Source organism: Symsagittifera roscoffensis, chromosome 10 (assembly GCF_963678635.1).
Source record: "Symsagittifera roscoffensis chromosome 10, txSymRosc1.1, whole genome shotgun sequence".
NCBI classification, from domain to species: domain Eukaryota; kingdom Metazoa; phylum Xenacoelomorpha; order Acoela; family Convolutidae; genus Symsagittifera; species Symsagittifera roscoffensis.
Genome location: NC_087071.1, coordinates 16,684,259 through 16,701,755, shown reverse-complemented (window position 1 = coordinate 16,701,755; position 17,497 = coordinate 16,684,259). Strand labels below are relative to the sequence as shown.

The 17,497-nt window shown below is 36.6% G+C and overlaps 1 protein-coding gene across 2 annotated transcripts in view; it reads right to left on the bottom strand.

Moving 5' to 3' along the window:
* The window catches only part of LOC134855167 (GTP-binding protein 1-like), a 152,146-nt gene that overhangs the window by 114,026 nt on the left and 20,623 nt on the right, over window positions 1–17,497 (bottom strand). The window contains exon 1 of one of the 2 annotated variants that reach the window (XM_063871586.1): window positions 12,677–12,683. The exons of the other annotated variant lie outside the window; for it this stretch is intronic. The gene's annotated coding sequence lies outside the window, so the exon portion shown is untranslated. Of the gene's footprint in view, window positions 1–12,676; window positions 12,684–17,497 lie in introns of those variants that run through there. 2 annotated transcript variants of the gene reach the window in all.

The window sequence follows — 17,497 nt, the reverse complement described above, 5'->3', positions numbered from 1 at the left end:
TATCTTTGCACCAATCGCGATACAATAAATGTGCCAGTTACAGCTTAACAAATTTATGGTAACAATGAGCGACATCGCTGACCAAAAAAAAAAACATTGTAATAATCACTGAAACTAGAAAAAGTCCCTCATGTAGACTGGCTGACGTCAAATCTTCATAGAACGTTAATTTCACAGACAAAATAGGTCTCAAAAACGAATTCTTTTCTACCTATAATAATCATAAAAATGATAATAATAATAATAATAATAATAATAATCATAATAATTTTACGTGAGTGAATTGAGAAACAATCCAATATGTACAAATACAAATACGTGGCGTGATTTCCGTTTTTGCTAGTTCTATTTGTTTTGATTTAGTTTAATTTTCCAGACATTGTTTGAAAGAGAATCTGTATATACTCTGTATATACGCTGTATATTTGGACTATCTATAAAATTGTTTGTAAAGTTAAAATACCAGCTCGTTCTTAATTCTTAAAATTGATGTTTTTTTAGTATCCGCCACTTCATATATTCTAATCAACTAATTTCTGAACTGTAACCGAACTTGTTTTGTTTTGTTTTATTTATTGCTTGTTTTCTGATGTTGTGTTTTTGTTTGATGTAACCAATGAATTTTAACCAACTTTATTATTTACACTTTGCTATACCGATGCCTCGGCTTTTTACTGTATAGTAATTCAGGTGTTCTTTCTTCTTCTTCTTCTTCTTCTTCTTCTTCTTCTTCTTCAAAAACAGAATTTAGGGTAGCACCCAGGGGAGATATTCCCGAGTTCCAGTTTTCCAAAGTTCATTTGAGTTTGTGTTGATTTCTGCAGTTCTGACAATTACATGTCAGTCTCCAGGAGCATATATCTTCGAGATTATATTTATTGACAAAATAGTTTTTGTAAACTTTCGCGATTATATTTTTTGGATTTTCCAATTCGTCAAGATTAATCCCTATCTTTTGTGCAACTGTGTTTGCTAAGAATGTAACTCTTGTCCAAAACTCACTTTCTTGTTTCTTCTTCAACAGATTTCGTGTTTTATAGAAATTCAATTCCTGTGCTCTCGTGTTTTGTTCTGATTTGTATTGAACTTGAACAAAAGTTTCCCACTCAATATTATACCTGCCTTTCACTATGTTGACAAATGTCAAAAAAACGTGCACTTCGTGATACAACGATAGTGGTAGAATCGAAAGTCGTTTTAATCTATCTATATAGTCTAATCTATTGGTACCAAGGATCCACTTCGAAGCTTTTTCCTGAAGTTTTTCTATCATTCTCAATTCTGATTTATTTGGTTTCCAAAGAATTGCACCGTATTAAATGATTGGGACAATGTAGCTCCGGTATAGATTCTTTTTTCCAATCCAACTTGTACCATTAGCGATGTTTCGTTTTATAGTGAAAAATACTTTGGTTGCTTTCTCACATCTTCTTTCGACGTTTGCAGTCCATGTTAAGTCGTTCGATACAATTATTCCAAGATCTTTTTCTTTCTGTATTTGTTCAAGTGTCTTTCCAATCATTGAAATACTTCCGTTTCCCTTTAACTTTAGCGTTTTACATTTGCTGATGTTTTATGTCACCAAGTTCTGGCTACACCATTTCCATATTCTGGTCGCGTCAATTTGTAGAGTGATCGTGTTGGTAACAATAACTTTAAAATCATCCGCGTATCCGAAACAGTTTGACATAATTCACTCTGGGAGATCAATTATAAAGATTATGAAGAACAGAGGACCCAGTACTGAGCCTTGTGGAACTCCACTTTTGACTTCGAGTTCTGAAGAGATCGAGTTTCCAACTTTTGCTCGGTGTTTTCGACCTTTCAGGTAGCTTTCAAGCAGCTCCAACGCTCCTCCAGTGATGCCATCATTTTGCAATTTTTCTATTAATTTTTCATGACTGACCTTGTCGAACGCCTTTTTGAAGTCGAGGTATAGAGCAGTCAGTGTTGGAGATTCGAAGTTGCCAAATACTTCACTGAGATATAAGATCATTTGAGTCATTGTGGATTTACATTTGGTGAATCCATGTTGTTCTTTGCAGATATTAAGTCCAATGGCTACCTATAGGTTTTCGAAAATCAAGGTTTCAAGATTTTTTGAGAGGCACGCCAAGAGCGCAATGAGACGATAATTTGAAATATCTTCTTTGTCTCCGTCTTTAAATATTGGTATAAGGATACTCAATTTCCATAACGAAGGGTGGACATGTTTATAAGCAATTATGTTGAAGACGAGTGTCAGTGAAGGCCGTCAACAGTTAAGCAGACAAATAAATGGCATCCCAGGTATATTCGTTCCCTCCAGGCAAAGTTGGCCGGGAAAGCTAAATTTGAATACATTATGAAAGAAGGTAAAGATGAGTCCAGAGAACAAAGTTGTTGACGGGGAAAAATCTAGTACCCGATTGCAATACCCTTGCTAATCGCAGGGTTAAAAAAGTGAAACATTTTTCAAGCATGAAGATTCAGAAAATCGTGGTTAAATATTTTGCTTCAATTTTAGAGTTCTCTGCGGAGGATTTGAAACTAAACTGATGGAGATGATGCTTGCTTTCATTTTAGTCGACCTATAAAGAATGCACCTGTAAAATTTAGTATGTCTTGGAAAATTAACAGATGTTTTGACCTTAAGCGGCTTAAGAAATGTGCAAGCTTTTGACGAAGGTATATATTTCGGCTCTTGAACCAGAGAAGTACTTCCTTGGCTTCAATAAATTGAATCAACTCTGAATTCTCTGAATCTAATACAAAAATGAATAAATTAAGAAAAACTTCTTTGCAGCTGTCTTGGAGCGGACTACTTATCAGTTTCTTGAAAATTCGCAGAGGCCAGTTTTCATTACATTTAAGTATCGACAACAACAATTTGAGGTACATTCTTTGAATTGATCCGGGCAAAACTGCGAAGGAAAATTCGGTCATTTGCAATTTTTGTTGAAATTTTCCTGCTATACTGAGCAAACTGTACGCTGTGAGGTCTTGAAATGCAACAACAAACTTTTCAATTATGGTGTCATCTCGCACAAAACTGTCACAGTCTAGTAAAAAAGATACGGCATTGAGAGCAATCAATACATCTGAGCTATCGTCGCTTCCATCTATTGTCATTTCAGATCTAAATTTAAAAATTTAGAGCTAAGATATTTATAAGACAATACTTTTATGTCAATTCTTATACAGTGGCTAAATCGCGAAGATGCGGTCATTGAAAAGCTGAGCAGTCGGCATCAGACATGCTAAGCGTATCTTTGCACCAATCGCGATACAATAAATGTGCCAGTTACAGTTTAACAAATTTATGGCAACAATGAGCGACATCGCTGACCAAAAAAAAACATTGTAATAATCACTGAAACTAGAAAAAGTCCCTAATAAAGACTGGCTGACGTCAAATCTTCAAAGAGCGTTAATTTCACAGACAAAATAGGTCTCAAAAACGAATTCTTTTCTACCTATAATAATCATAATAATCATAATAATAATAATTTTACGTGAGTGAATTGAGAAACAATCCAATATGTACAAATACAAATACGTGGCGTGATTTCCGTTTTTGCTAGTTCTATTTGTTTTAATTTAGTTTAATATTCCAGACATTGTTTGAAAGAGAATCTGTATATACTCTGTATATACGCTGTATGTTTGGACTATCTATAAAATTGTTAGTAGAGTTAAAATACCAGCTCGTTCTTAATTCTTAAAACTGATGTTTTTTTAGTATCCGTAACCTCATATATTCTAATCAACCAATTTCTGAACTGTAACCGAACTTCTTTTGTTTTGTTTTGTTTATTGTTTGATTTCTGAATGTTGTGTTTTTGTTTGATGTAACCAACGAATTTTAACCAACTTTATTATTTACACTTTGCTATACTGATGCCTCGGCTTTTTACTGTATAGTAATTCAGGTGTTCTTTCTTCTTCTTCTTCTTCTTCTTCTTCAAAAATATAATTTAGGGTAGCACCCAGGGGAGATATTCCCGGGAGATATTCCCGAGATATTAGAGCTAAGATAATTATAAGACAAAACTTTTATGTAAATTCTTATACAGTGGCCAAATCGCAAAGATGCGGTCATTGAAAAGCTGAGCAGTCGGCATCAGACATGCTAAGCGTATTTTTGCACCAATCGCGATACAATAAATGTGCCAGTTACAGCTTAACAATTTTATGGTAACAATGAGCGACATCGCTGACCAAAAAAAAAACATTGTAATAATCACTGAAACTAGAAAAAGTCCCTAATGTAGACTGGCTGACGTCAAATCTTCAAAGAGCGTTAATTTCACAGACAAAATAGGTCTCAAAAACGAATTCTTTTCTACCTATAATAATCATAATAATCATAATAATAATAATAATCATAATAATAATCATAATAATTTTACGTGAGTGAATTGAGAAACAATCCAAGATGTACAAACACAAATACGTAGCGTGATTTCCGTTTTTGCTAGTTCTATTTGTTTTAATTTAGTTTAATTTTCCAGACATTGTTTGAAAGAGAATCTGTATATACTCTGTATATACGCTGTATGTTTGGACTATCTATAAAATTGTTAGTAAAGTTAAAATACCAGCTCGTTCTTAATTCTTAAAACTGATTTTTTTTAGTATCCGTAACCTCATATATTCTAATCAACCAATTTCTGAACTGCAACCGAACTTCTTTTGTTTTGTTTTGTTTATTGCTTGATTTCTGAATGTTGTGTTTTTGTTTGATGTAACCAACGAATTTTAACCAACTTTATTATTTACACTTTGCTATACTGATGCCTCGGCTTTTTACTGTATAGTAATTCAGGTGTTCTTTCTTCTTCTTCTTCTTCTTCTTCTTCAAAAACAGAATTTAGGGTAGCACCCAGGGGAGATATTCCCGAGTTCCAGTTTTCCAAAGTTCATTTGAGTTTGGGTTGATTTCTGCAGTTCTGACAATTACATGTCGGTCTCCAGGAGCATATATCTTCGAGATTATATTTATTGACAAAATAGTTTTTGTAAACTTTCGCGATTATATTTTTTGGATTTTCCAATTCGTCAAGATTAATCCCTATCTTTTGTGCAACTGTGTTTGCTAAGAATGTAACTCTTGTCCAAAACTCACTTTCTTGTTTCTTCTTCAACAGATTTCGTGTTTTATAGAACTTCATTTCCTGTGCTCTCGTGTTTTGTTCTGATTTGTATTGAACTTGAACAAAAGTTTCCCACTCAATATTATACCTGCCTTTCACTATGTTGACAAATGTCAAAAAAACGTGCACTTCGTGATACAAGGATAGTGGTAGAATCGAAAGTCGTTTTAATCTATCTATATAGTCTAATCTATTGGTACCAAGGATCCACTTCGAAGCTTTTTCCTGAAGTTTTTCTATCATTCTCAATTCTGATTTATTTGGTTTCCAAAGAATTGCACCGTATTAAATGATTGGGACAATGTAGCTCCGGTATAGATTCTTTTTTCCAATCCAACTTGTACCATTAGCGATGTTTCGTTTTATAGTGAAAAATACTTTGGTTGCTTTCTCACATCTTCTTTCGACGTTTGCAGTCCATGTTAATTCGTTCGATACAATTATTCCAAGATCTTTTTCTTTCTGTATTTGTTCCAGTGTCTTTCCAATCATTGAAATACTTCCGTTTCCTTTTAACTTTAGCGTTTTACATTTGCTTGAATTGCTTGAAGGCCATAATTTTTTTTTGAACAAACTGGGCAAAGCGAATACGACTTTCAACAACCTGTTCATTCGATTGAATCTATGATATAAGATTTGGCATGATAGTTAGCGAGAAAAGTCCAAAAAACGGTCAGCAAATCAAAAAACTGACATTTCCGAGAATCATAGCTTGGGTGAAAAATTATGCAGAGCCACTTATACAGAAGTCATTAAACCAACCTGCACTTTCGATTGAACCCAAAATCTCAGACGTGGGAGTGAAAATTCAAAAACTCAAAAAACGGTCAAATCGAAAAATTGACTTTTTCGAAGACGACAGAGTATTTCCCTTCTTGGGTAAATTTTTTTGCGAGTGTCCACTACAACAGAAATGCTTCCCACTACCCATTATTTCTATTGAACCCACAATATCAGATTTGACAGGTTAGTTTTCGAGAAAATTCAAAAATATTCACAAAACGGTCAAAAATCAAAAAGTCAAAAATCAAAATAAAAAAAAACTTGGATGTAGCCACCAATGCAGGGAAGCTTTTCAAAACAGTTCTATTCATTGAAAACAAAAACTCATATTTGAGAGCAGTAGTTTTTGAGAAAAGGTAGAAAAAATCAAAATATGATTCAAATAGTCTCCCACACATTTCGAAGGCCGTAGACAGAGAGGTCAAGTGAAAAAAAAGACTCTAGAGGAGTATTTAGGGACTCAGGGGAATGGGTGGCCTTTCAAGTGAAATCTTTTTTTTTGAAAATCATCAGAAGTTTCAAGAAAATTAACAATTTTTGTAAAATGTGAAAAATTTTGTGAAAAACGAATTATACAAAAAATTCGTCCAAGATAGGACATTTGAGCCGTCAACAGATAAGCAGACAAATAAATGGCACGCCTGGTATATTCGTTACCTCCAGGCAAAAATGGCCGGGAAAGCTAAATTTGAATACATTATGAAAAAAGGTAAAGATGAGTCCAGAGAACAAAGTTGTTGACGGGGAAAAATCTAGTACCCGATTGCAATACCCTTGCTAATCGCAGGGTTAAAAAAGTGAAACATTTTTCAAGCATGAAGATTCAGAAAATCGTGGTTAAATATTTTGCTCAAATTTTAGAGTTCTCTGCGGAGGATTTGAAACTAAACTGATGGAGATGATGCTTGCTTTCATTTTAGTCGACCTATAAAGAATGCACCTGTAAAATTTAGTATGTCTTGGAAAAAAAACAAATGTTTTGACCTTAAGCAGCTTAAGAAATGGGCAAGCTTTTGACGAAGGTATATATTTCGGCTCTTGAACCAGAAAAGTACTTCCTTGGCTTCAATAAATTGAATCAACTCTGAATTCTCTGAATCTAATACAAAAATGAATAAATCAAGAAAAACTTCTTTGCAGCTGTCTTGGAGCGGACTACTTATCAGTTTCTTGAAAATTCGCAGAGGCCAGTTTTCATTACATTTAAGTATCGACAACAACAATTTGAGGTACATTCTTTGAATTGATCCGGGCAAAACTGCGAATGAAAATTCGGTCATTTGCAATTTTTATTGAAATTTTCCTGCTATACTGAGCAAACTGTACGCTGTGAGGTCTTGAAATGCAACAACAAACTTTTCAATTATGGTGTCATCTCGCACAAAACTGTCACAGTCTAGTAAAAAAGATACGGCATTGAGAGCAATCAATACATCTGAGCTATCGTCGCTTCCATCTATTGTCATTTCAGATCTAAATTTAAAAATTTAGAGCTAAGATATTTATAAGACAATACTTTTATGTCAATTCTTATACAGTGGCTAAATCGCGAAGATGCGGTCATTGAAAAGCTGAGCAGTCGGCATCAGACATGCTTAGCGTATCTTTGCACCAATCGCGATAGAATAAATGTGCCAGTTACAGTTTAACAAATTTATGGCAACAATGAGCGACATCGCTGACCAAAAAAAAACATTGTAATAATCACTGAAACTAGAAAAAGTCCCTAATGTAGACTGGCTGACGTCAAATCTTCAAAGAGCGTTAATTTCACAGACAAAATAGGTCTCAAAAACGAATTCTTTCTACCTATAATAATCATAATAATCATAATAATAATAATAATAATCATTAAACAGAATTATTTCAGGGGAGATATTCCCGAGTTCCAGTTTTCCAAAGTTCATTTGAGTTTGTGTTGATTTCTGCAGTTCTGACAATTACATGTCAGTCTCCAGGAGCATATCTCTTCGAGATTATATTTATAGACAAAAAAGTTTGTGTAAACTTCCGCAATTATATTTTTTGGATTTTCCAATTCGTCAAGATTAATCCCTATCTTTTGTGCAACTGTGTTTGCTAAGAATGTAACTCTTGTCCAAAACTCACTTTCTTGTTTCTTCTTCAACAGATTTTGTGTTTTATAGAACTTCAATTCCTGTGCTCTCGTTTTTTGTTCTGATTTGTATTGAATTTGAACAAAAGTTTCCCACTCAATATTATACCTGCGTTTCACTATGTCGACAAATGTCAAAAGAACGTGCACTTCGTGATACAAGGATAGTGGTAGAATCGAAAGTCGTTTTAATCTATCTGTATAGTCTAATCTTTTGGTACCAAGGATCCACTTCGAAGCTTTTTCCTGAAGTTTTTCAATCATTCTCAATTCTGATTTATTTGGTTTCCAAAGAATTGCACCGTATTAAATGATTGGGACAATGTAGCTCCGGTATAGATTCTTTTTTCCAATCCAACTTGTACCATTAGCGATGTTTCGTTTGATAGTGAAAAATACTTTGATTGCTTTCTCACATCTTCTTTCGACGTTTGCAGTCCATGTCAAGTCGTTCGATACAATTATTCCAAGATCTTTTTCCTTCTGTATTTGTTCCAGTGTCTTTCCAATCATTGAAATACTTCCGTTTCCTTTTAACTTTAGCGTTTTACATTTGCTGATGTTTTATGTCACCAAGTTCTGGCTACACCATTTCCATATTCTGGTCGCGTCAATTTGTAGAGTGATCGTGTTGGTAACAATAACTTTAAAATCATCCGCGTATCCGAAACAGTTTGACATAATACACTCTGGGAGATCATTTATAAAGATTATGAAGAACAAAGGACCCAGTGCTGAGCTTTCTGGAACTCCACTTTTGACTTCGAGTTCTGAAGAGATCGAGTTTCCAACTTTTGCTCGGTGTTTTCGACCTTTCAGGTAGCTTTCAAGCAGCTCCAAAGCTCCTCCAGTGATGCCATTATTTTGCAATTTTTCTATTAATTTTTCATGACTGACCTTTTCGAACGCGTTTTCGAAGTCGAGGTATAGCGCAGTCAGTGTTGGAGATTCGAAGTGGCCAAATACTTCACTGAGATATAAGATCATTTGAGTCATTGTGGATTTACATTTGGTGAATCCATGTTGTTCTTTGCAGATATTAAGTCCAATGGCTACGTATAGTTTTTCGAAAATTAATGTTTCAAGAACTTTTGAGAGGCACGCCAAGAGCGCAATGAGACGATAATTTGAAATATCTTCTTTGTCTCCGTCTTTAAATATTGGTATAAGGATACTCAATTTCCATAAGGAAGGGTAGACATGTTTATTAACAATTATGTTGAAGACGAGTTTCAGTGAAGGAGCCGAGTATTTGGCTAAATTTTTTAAGAGGTAGATTTCTTAAACCGTCAGGACCTATTGCTTTCCCAATACACATGTTCTCAAGTGTAGTTTGCACTTCCTCTCTTGTAAAGTGGAGTTTATCAACTTTTGAAGGTTTGGAGTTATCGGAGGTTCTTTGATAATCCGAATTAGTAAAGACTGATTGAAAGAACTCATTAAAGAGTTGGGCTTTTTCTTTATCAGTGACAGCAATCTGATCATTTAAGTACATTTCTGAGGGAAGTTGAGATGATTTTTCAATGCTCTTAAAATACTTTTGTATTTGTGAAAAAGTTCCATTTTCGAAAACTAAGTGTTCAAATTCTTTTTGATCTTCGTTAAAAAATTCACTTACTCTTGATTCAAGTGTTGCCAGCTTTAGGTAGTTATTCGGGGACGGTTTTTTATTCATCCATTTTCTCATTGTATTCCTCCTTTTTATTGCTTTTGATGTTTCATTGCTGACCCAAGGAGGTAAACTCATTCTGTGTTTTGTCTTTTTGGGTATATGTTCTTCCAATATCTTATGCAGCCAATCATACCATAAGTCAACTTCAACGTTGACATTGCTGAAGCAATAAGGCAAGAAAGGATTTTGCACAATGTATAATCCGATTTCATTCCAATTCGCTTTTTCGAACAAAATAATGCTAAAATCTTGTTTTTCAGGCAAGTTTTTTGTCACTTTGAACCAATCATTTAAACTTAGTTTGAGCTGAAATGGCTGATGATCGGATTAAAATAGTTTCTTAACGTAATTATCTACACTTACGTTTAGTATTGGTTCTAAAATGTTGACTAGAATGACATCAAGTTGCTTTTTAGACATCAATTGCTGGTAATTGTGTTCAAACAACTCCTCTAGTACCAAAGCTTCGTCCAAATTTGAGGACTCCAATGATGCCAGTTTGTGTTATCAAAATTGATGTCCCCTACAAGCATTGTAAGGTTGGTGACGTGATTACTACTCAGTTTGTCTAAGCATTCAAGAAGCTCCAGTATAAGAATGGGCGAATGCCTGTATGGACTGTTTTTAGGGGCAATATAGATACAGCATATGAGACATCTGTAGTCATTAAATTCAAGCTGATCAAGTACTGTATCAGTGATTTTTGAGTCAATAATTAATCGCCGGTGTTGAATACTATTGTGTACTGCAATAAGCACACCACAATGCTTTGTTTGGCCATTAACCGTATTACGATCATTTCAATGTATGACGAAGTTATTGAGAAAAAGAGCATTATCGGGTATTTCTGGTACTAACCAGGTTTCCGTCAAGCAGATAATTTTGAAGTGATCGCAATTTGTTATGACATTTGAAAAGTCCATGCCTTTAACAAAGACTACAAGACTCCTTACATAGTACAAAAGTAGGTGGGTACTGTTTTCAAGAAGGTTTGCGGCGAGTCATGACGACAATTCCTCGTCGTTTTTGACTTCTATCCAGTCATTCCCGTCTTTCTTATACAATTTTAGGTCGCGAATTTTGAGTTCCTTCCGTAATATTCCAGCTTCAACCTTTTCTCGGCGTTTCTTAAGTATCAGACGTTCTTGTTTTGCTTCTTCAGCGTTGAGTTCTTTACTTACAAATATTAATTTGTCGTACTCTTTAAGCTTGCTGATGGACAGGAGAATCAGTCGTCTGTGGAATTTATTTGCAACTGTGAAAACTATTGTCCTTGCTCTTCCCTCTTGATAGGGTCCGATACGTTTTATTTCAGTGATCTCACATTCGATTGATAAAAACGTCATCAAATCGGATATCTCTTTCATATCATGCTCATTTCGCTCACGGGCAAGTTTTGAAGTGCTTTCACGCACACCTCTTACTCGTATGCCTTCGGGCGTTTCGGCTTCCACGGTTTTCCTTGGTGTTGGATGACCTGCTCCTATATGAGTTTGCTTTGGAATTGGTTGCTTTACGAAGGATTCTTTTAACTCGGATTTTGCTTTTTTGATTTCTGTTACCTCTATTTGAAGAGATTTCAGTTGTTTATCATCTTTGGGTTGTTGAATTTTTGCAGCTGATTCTATGATCCAATCTCGCTGTTTTTGCGCCACACAGTCATTGCACAGAAGAAGTGCATTATTTCCCAGCTCTTTTACGCCTAGGAGCACTGCATCATTTAGTGCCGTACAGCCTTTTGTCAAATGAAAATTGACTCCACAACTGAAGCAGTGAAAATCAACCTCATCGGCAAAAATTTCAAACTTACCGGTTTTACAAAACTTTTGGCCCTCTTTTGCTGCATCTGATGCAGATTTTAGCCTTGTTTTATGAGACATGGCTAAACACTTTCTTAGGAAAAAAAGTCTGTAGTCCAAAATCCGTAACTCGCTGACAAGAGCGGTCACTAGAGTTTCACCGCAAACTCTTTAAAGATCCTTTCTAAATGTCTGTAGTCCAAAATCCGTAACTCGCTGACAAGAGCGGTCACTAGATTTTTTACCACAAACTCTTTAGATATCCTGTAACTCAAAATCTGTAACTCGCTGACAAGAGTGGTCACTAGAGTTTAAGCCACAAATTTTATTACTGCAAGAAAAACCTTTTTAAATTTGTATTACAAAATCCTCAACTCACTTACAAGAGTGGTCACTAGAGTTTGTTCAACCAACTGTTATTACAGATTTGAGTCTTTGAGTTTTGAAGATTCGTCGTAGGTTGGTCGGTTTTTGATTCGATTGCTTCAATTTCTTTGGGAAATTTTGCGCTTGTCACGGGTTCAAATAAATACAAAAAATTTTCTGGAATTGGAAACACTTCTTGGTCCGCAAGTTTTTTTAGCTTGAAGTTTCTCCTTCGACGTGCAGAAAGTCGTGTTTTCTTCTTGCAGATTTTTTGTTCGTATCCGTCGTAACGCAGGACAACGTAGAAAGTTTTTAATTCTAATGTTGATGGTTGATGCAATCGTTTTTATAGCTGCCTTAACTCTTCACTGATGTCGCCTTTTCGTGAAGCAATATCCTTTACCACGTCTACCACAGAGAGTCCAGCGTTTTTCAGTCCTTTGGCAGTAAATGATTGATCGAATACGAGATGAGACAGTCTTCAAAGAATCAGCCAACTCTGTTCCAGTTAGAGGTGAGTCAAAGTTGTTGAAGTGGGATGAGAGAGAGTTGTTTATTGCGTCGTGCCAAATCACAAATTCTTCTGTTGGTTCCGCCTCTCTGATATGCGTGAAGATTGACTTTCTCGCTTTTGGTGTCCTTCGATGACAATTGAGGCCGCTTATAATGGCTGATTGATTTACGCCTAGGCTTCTCAAGTGTCTCTTTTTTTGATATTCTTGAGAATTAAGTGCTCTGAAGAGACAACTCGCGCCAAGGATAATCATTATAGGGCCACCACGGCTGCCCTCATTTCGTTCAATCTATTTAATAAGTTTGCTTTGCTCTATGGAAACACTTTATAACAAACTACAACGAACATATCTCCAGTACTTTGAACTTGAAGAGAACTTGAGATAATTTGAACAGCAAAACTCATCTTGCTTAAGAGAGTACTCCCGGGCACACAGAGCCAAGTTCAAACTACATTCAAAAAAACATACATACCTATTTTTACTTTATCTTTCTTTTTTTTTGTTTTTTTTTTACGATAATCAGAAGGTTGAATATATCATAGTAACTGAGGTAACAGTCAGGAGTCCTTTCATCACGTTATCGAGTCGAAATTCTCGGAATTTTCTAGACATGGAAGAGTAAAGTATAACGCGCATAAAGTAAAGAGAGTCCGATGGTTTGGAATCAAGCCAACAAGATTGAGAAAACAAACTTGAAAATGCCAATTTTTAAGGCCGAGTACACAGGCAGCATTCGCAACCGGTATTGCAGGTATATTCTCTGCTTAAGAAAACTACCTGCCCTGGGCTCCTCAGTACACGTGCACAAGTTCTAATAAAACTTTTTCAGAAAAATCTCGTGTTAGGGCCGGCGGCATCATGAACTTCAAAAGCTATCGGTTGAAAAATATATCCATCATTCAATAAATCTCTATATTTGTCAGAAGTTTGATCTTCCTCCTCGGCCGTTCCGGTGTAACAAACCGAGCCTTTGCTCGGTTTTGCACATTAACACAATTTCAATGACAATTACACAACGGATCTACTAGAGATGGATTGAACCTTACTTTGCTCTAAACTATTCATGCCCTGCAATAACCTCTTTCAAAATTAAATTCAACCATTCGGGGCACTAAAGTAGTCGGAGAGATTTCAAAGTAATTATAAAGTGAAGGGGTACCGGTGTCCCAATCCCAACTCCCAAGATACAACGTCGTTAATCTCTCTGTTTCAGGGAATTGGAGAGTTCGTAATGTTCCCGAAACTTGTAACATTCGCCCGGAAGTACATATCGACGGAAAATAAAGCTAAGCTATAAAAAGACTGGCCAGCGTCTAAACAAAGATCTACATGCTTTTCACCGTCTCTACCAAAGCCAGTTCTTTTGGTGGTCTTTCTAACATCGGGTCGACAAAAACGTTACTGTTCTCCGCCTTCGTCCAGAACGCTCAACGAAACTCACTTACATGCAAAATAGTGAGCTCGTGGCTGGGTCTCAGTATCCCCAGACCACGAGGTCACTCCTAAAACAGAGCTACTATTACTTATTATATAACTATTGTTTTTGTTCAGTAGATAAAAATCATCATCTCCATCGAAGATGGACCAACCCTTTCCCTTCACTCCTAGCTTCTCATCGTCAGAAAATGAATCCAGATGTTAATTAAATTCAATTCAGGACATAACCAGAAAGCTAAAAGTTAGTTTGAAATGGTTCAAGTTCAAGTCCCAAGACCCCTCCGGATTCCTGAATCCGGGGAAGTAACACACCCTTATTTCCTCTCCGGAAGGCTGGTTTCCACCCTTCACCGTTAGTGTGAATGGCCTTGCAACGATTGTAGCGCAACAATCGTTGCAACTCGGAGCGGTCTCTGCTAGTACTCTGTCGTGTTTTTCTATCTCTTATCGTCGTTTTTCTCACATCTTTTCGCAACATCTATCGTTGTTCTGTTTCATTTTGGATTTCTTCCAAAATGGCCGTTTTTGACGTTTCTCAGAAAATTTGACGTCCTCATTCGAAATTTTAAAAATTTAAAATACCAGAATATTCTGACCTTCACAGTTTGTCTAATCGTTCCAATAACGTCGCTAATCTGTTAAGACTGCCAATTCTCAAGGTCAGCGGCTAATAACTCGAACTGGCGTTTTTTGTCAATTCTGGTTGAATGTCACATACTCCCCGGACAGCCCGGTCAATGTCCCCATTGAATCTCGTAGTCTTCCTAAAAATGGTACAGTGCCATTGAACAGAATTTACAAAATGCACGGAATCACTTTTATCCACGTCATATCGACTCACTGCAATGGCATCATACTACATCACTATAGCCTTCCAAGTTCTTTCATTAATCTGCACTTTCGAGGATATGATCTAAGATAAAACATTTTTTCTGACTACCAATATCAATGCCCTGACTTAAGACTTTTTCTCCTAGGTTATAAAAGGTGTTAGTTTGCAGAACAATCCTGCCAACCAAACGACCTAAAATTATCCTACCATGCTTCTTCCCTTCGGAAATTTTAGTTGTTATTGGTCCTGAATATTAATATCAAGGAATTCTGTGGTTAGAAAGAACGATGAAATAATCTCCCTCTTCAAGAGATTACCCAAGCCTTTCATGTCACCACAAAGTGATCAGTCGTCCTAGTTGATTAAAAAAACAATCATGCAGGCTGGAATATTTAAATATACTCTTCACTCAATCCTTTCTAAATAAATAGTAAGTGTCTCTAAAGCCACTAACTAAAATCAAAATGCAAATTTTTGAATGCAACAAATTCTCTTAATGTTCAAAACTCAACTAAATGTTTTCTTTCAGTTTCAATTACAACTTGGTTGCTTTGTTTCTCATTTGAGTTTTTCTGTCACATACAAAACAATTCTTCTTCTCTTTCTTCTCTTTTTAATTTCTTCTCTTTCATCACTTCTTTGTTTCTTCTTTTTTCGTCGTTTAGAAGTTCTAAAACTTCTGAATTTTTCTAATTTCTTTTTTTTTGCATCTTGCTTTTCGGCCATTCTGTCAATGTTCCATCTCCTCCTCCTGCGACATTGACTCTGCCCTTTCAGTTACTGTGTTTAACAACACATCGGTAGCTATTCTGACGCTGTTGGAAGCAGTCCTCCAACACTTCTGCTCTTCTACTCTTTGTTTACAACAAGGTAGGGGGTCAACGTTAGATTCTCTGTTCCGGCAGAAGCTGTTGTGGAGGCACAACGTCAAGTTTCTCTCCAAATCTTCCTTCAACATCTTTTCTTTCTCCCTTCCATTACATTCACTCGTCCTGGAAGTCCTCTTCACTGCGGTGGTCACTGCATTCCGATGAGTTACAAAAGCTCGCTTGAAAGCTCCTGCCCCAATGTCTAGCTGATACGCACTGTACACTCTACTGTGCTTCGACATATGCTTCTTAGCATCATCGTACAACCATGCAGTCATATTGGCTCTAAACCATGGCATCAGACGTCTCCTGGCCCATATCTTTTTCACTTCCATCGGAATGCTCAAGATTTTGCACATGGTCTCAAAACGATCTAAATCTTTTAGACAATCGAATTTCTGCAAATGTTCTCTCGTTGGCGCCTCCCGTCTATTATTCTTCTTCACATGAGCTTCCAGCCATCGTATCGCCATCATAACTTCCACTATCACTATCGTTATGGGCCGTGATGAGTCTGGTAAACCCATGGAGAGCAGCTCTCCACAGTCCCAGATCAACAGTAAATTACTATGCCCGGGGAACCACCATGTTTGCAACAAACAAAGGCAGGGAAATTCATCATGTGTTGACATGATGCTCCTCCAATTACGCTTTCCCGAAGCTTCCAGTAGTGGTTCCACTTCCATCATCCCTCGGTGGACTTCATCATGTTCATCTACTGCATTGTAATCCGTGACGGTTTATTCTTTCTGCTTCTGTCTCTCAAAATCACTGAAGTTCAAACTGGCGTATCCCATGAACTTCCTTCCCAGTATAGACTCTAACTCTTCTTTAGTTCTCTCCGGAACCGCTGAGAATATTTTACACAGTAACTCGTAAGATTTTTCTGACATTCTCGCTAGTCTTACGCATTTTGGCACCGAGAAGGCTTGATCCACGATCGTTCTCGTACTTTTCACATCCTCAGCTAGGAAATGCACTGGTTATCTGCTCTTACACATTAGAGCTAATGTCGATCCCACCAAATATCGCGCTCCCGACGGTCTGCGATATGTCTCACTGTGTCGGATGTTCATTTCCGCCTCAATTGCTTCCCTCCACCTTCCTATGTGTTTTGCTCAGTCTGCAAAACTCCTGGGACCACTTCTACAATGATGACCGCGGAGTGCCCGTTAACGGTTCTGCCGGTCATGATGTTAATAAGAATAACATCCAGGAGCGCCATGAAAACATCTATGTAACATTCGCCCGGAAGTACATATCGACGGAAAACAAAGCTAAGCTATAAAACGACTGGCCAGCGTATAAACAAAACTCTACATGCTTTTCACCGTCTCTACCAAAGCCAGTTTATTTGGTGGTCTTTCTAACATCGGGTCGACAAAAACGTTACTGTTCTCCGCCTTCGTCCAGAACGCTCAAATTAACTTACATACATGAAAATTAGTGAGCTCATGGCTGGGTCTCAGTATCCCCAGACCACGAGGTCACTCCTAAAAACAGGGCTTTTACTGTTTCTTATATAACTATTGTTTTTGTTCAGTAGACAAAAATCATCATCTCCATCGAAGATAGATCAACCCTTTCCCTTAACTCCTAGCTTCTCATTGTCAGAAAATGAATCCAGATGTTAATTAAATTCAATTCAGGACATAACCAGGAAGCTAAAAGTTAGTTTGAAATGGTTCAAGTTCAAGTCCCAAGACCCCTCAGGATTCCTGAATCCGGGGAAGTAACACACCCTTATTTCCTCGAACCAAGAAAAAATCTGGGACTTGAACTTGAACCATTTCAAACTAACGTTTAGCTTACTGGTTATGTCCTGAATTGAATTTATTTAACATCTGGATTCATTTTCTGACGATGAGAAGCTAGGAGTTAAGGGAAAGGGTTGATCCATCTTCGATGGAGATGATGATTTTTGTGTACTGAACAAAAACAATAGTTATATAAGAAATAGTACTAGCCCTGTT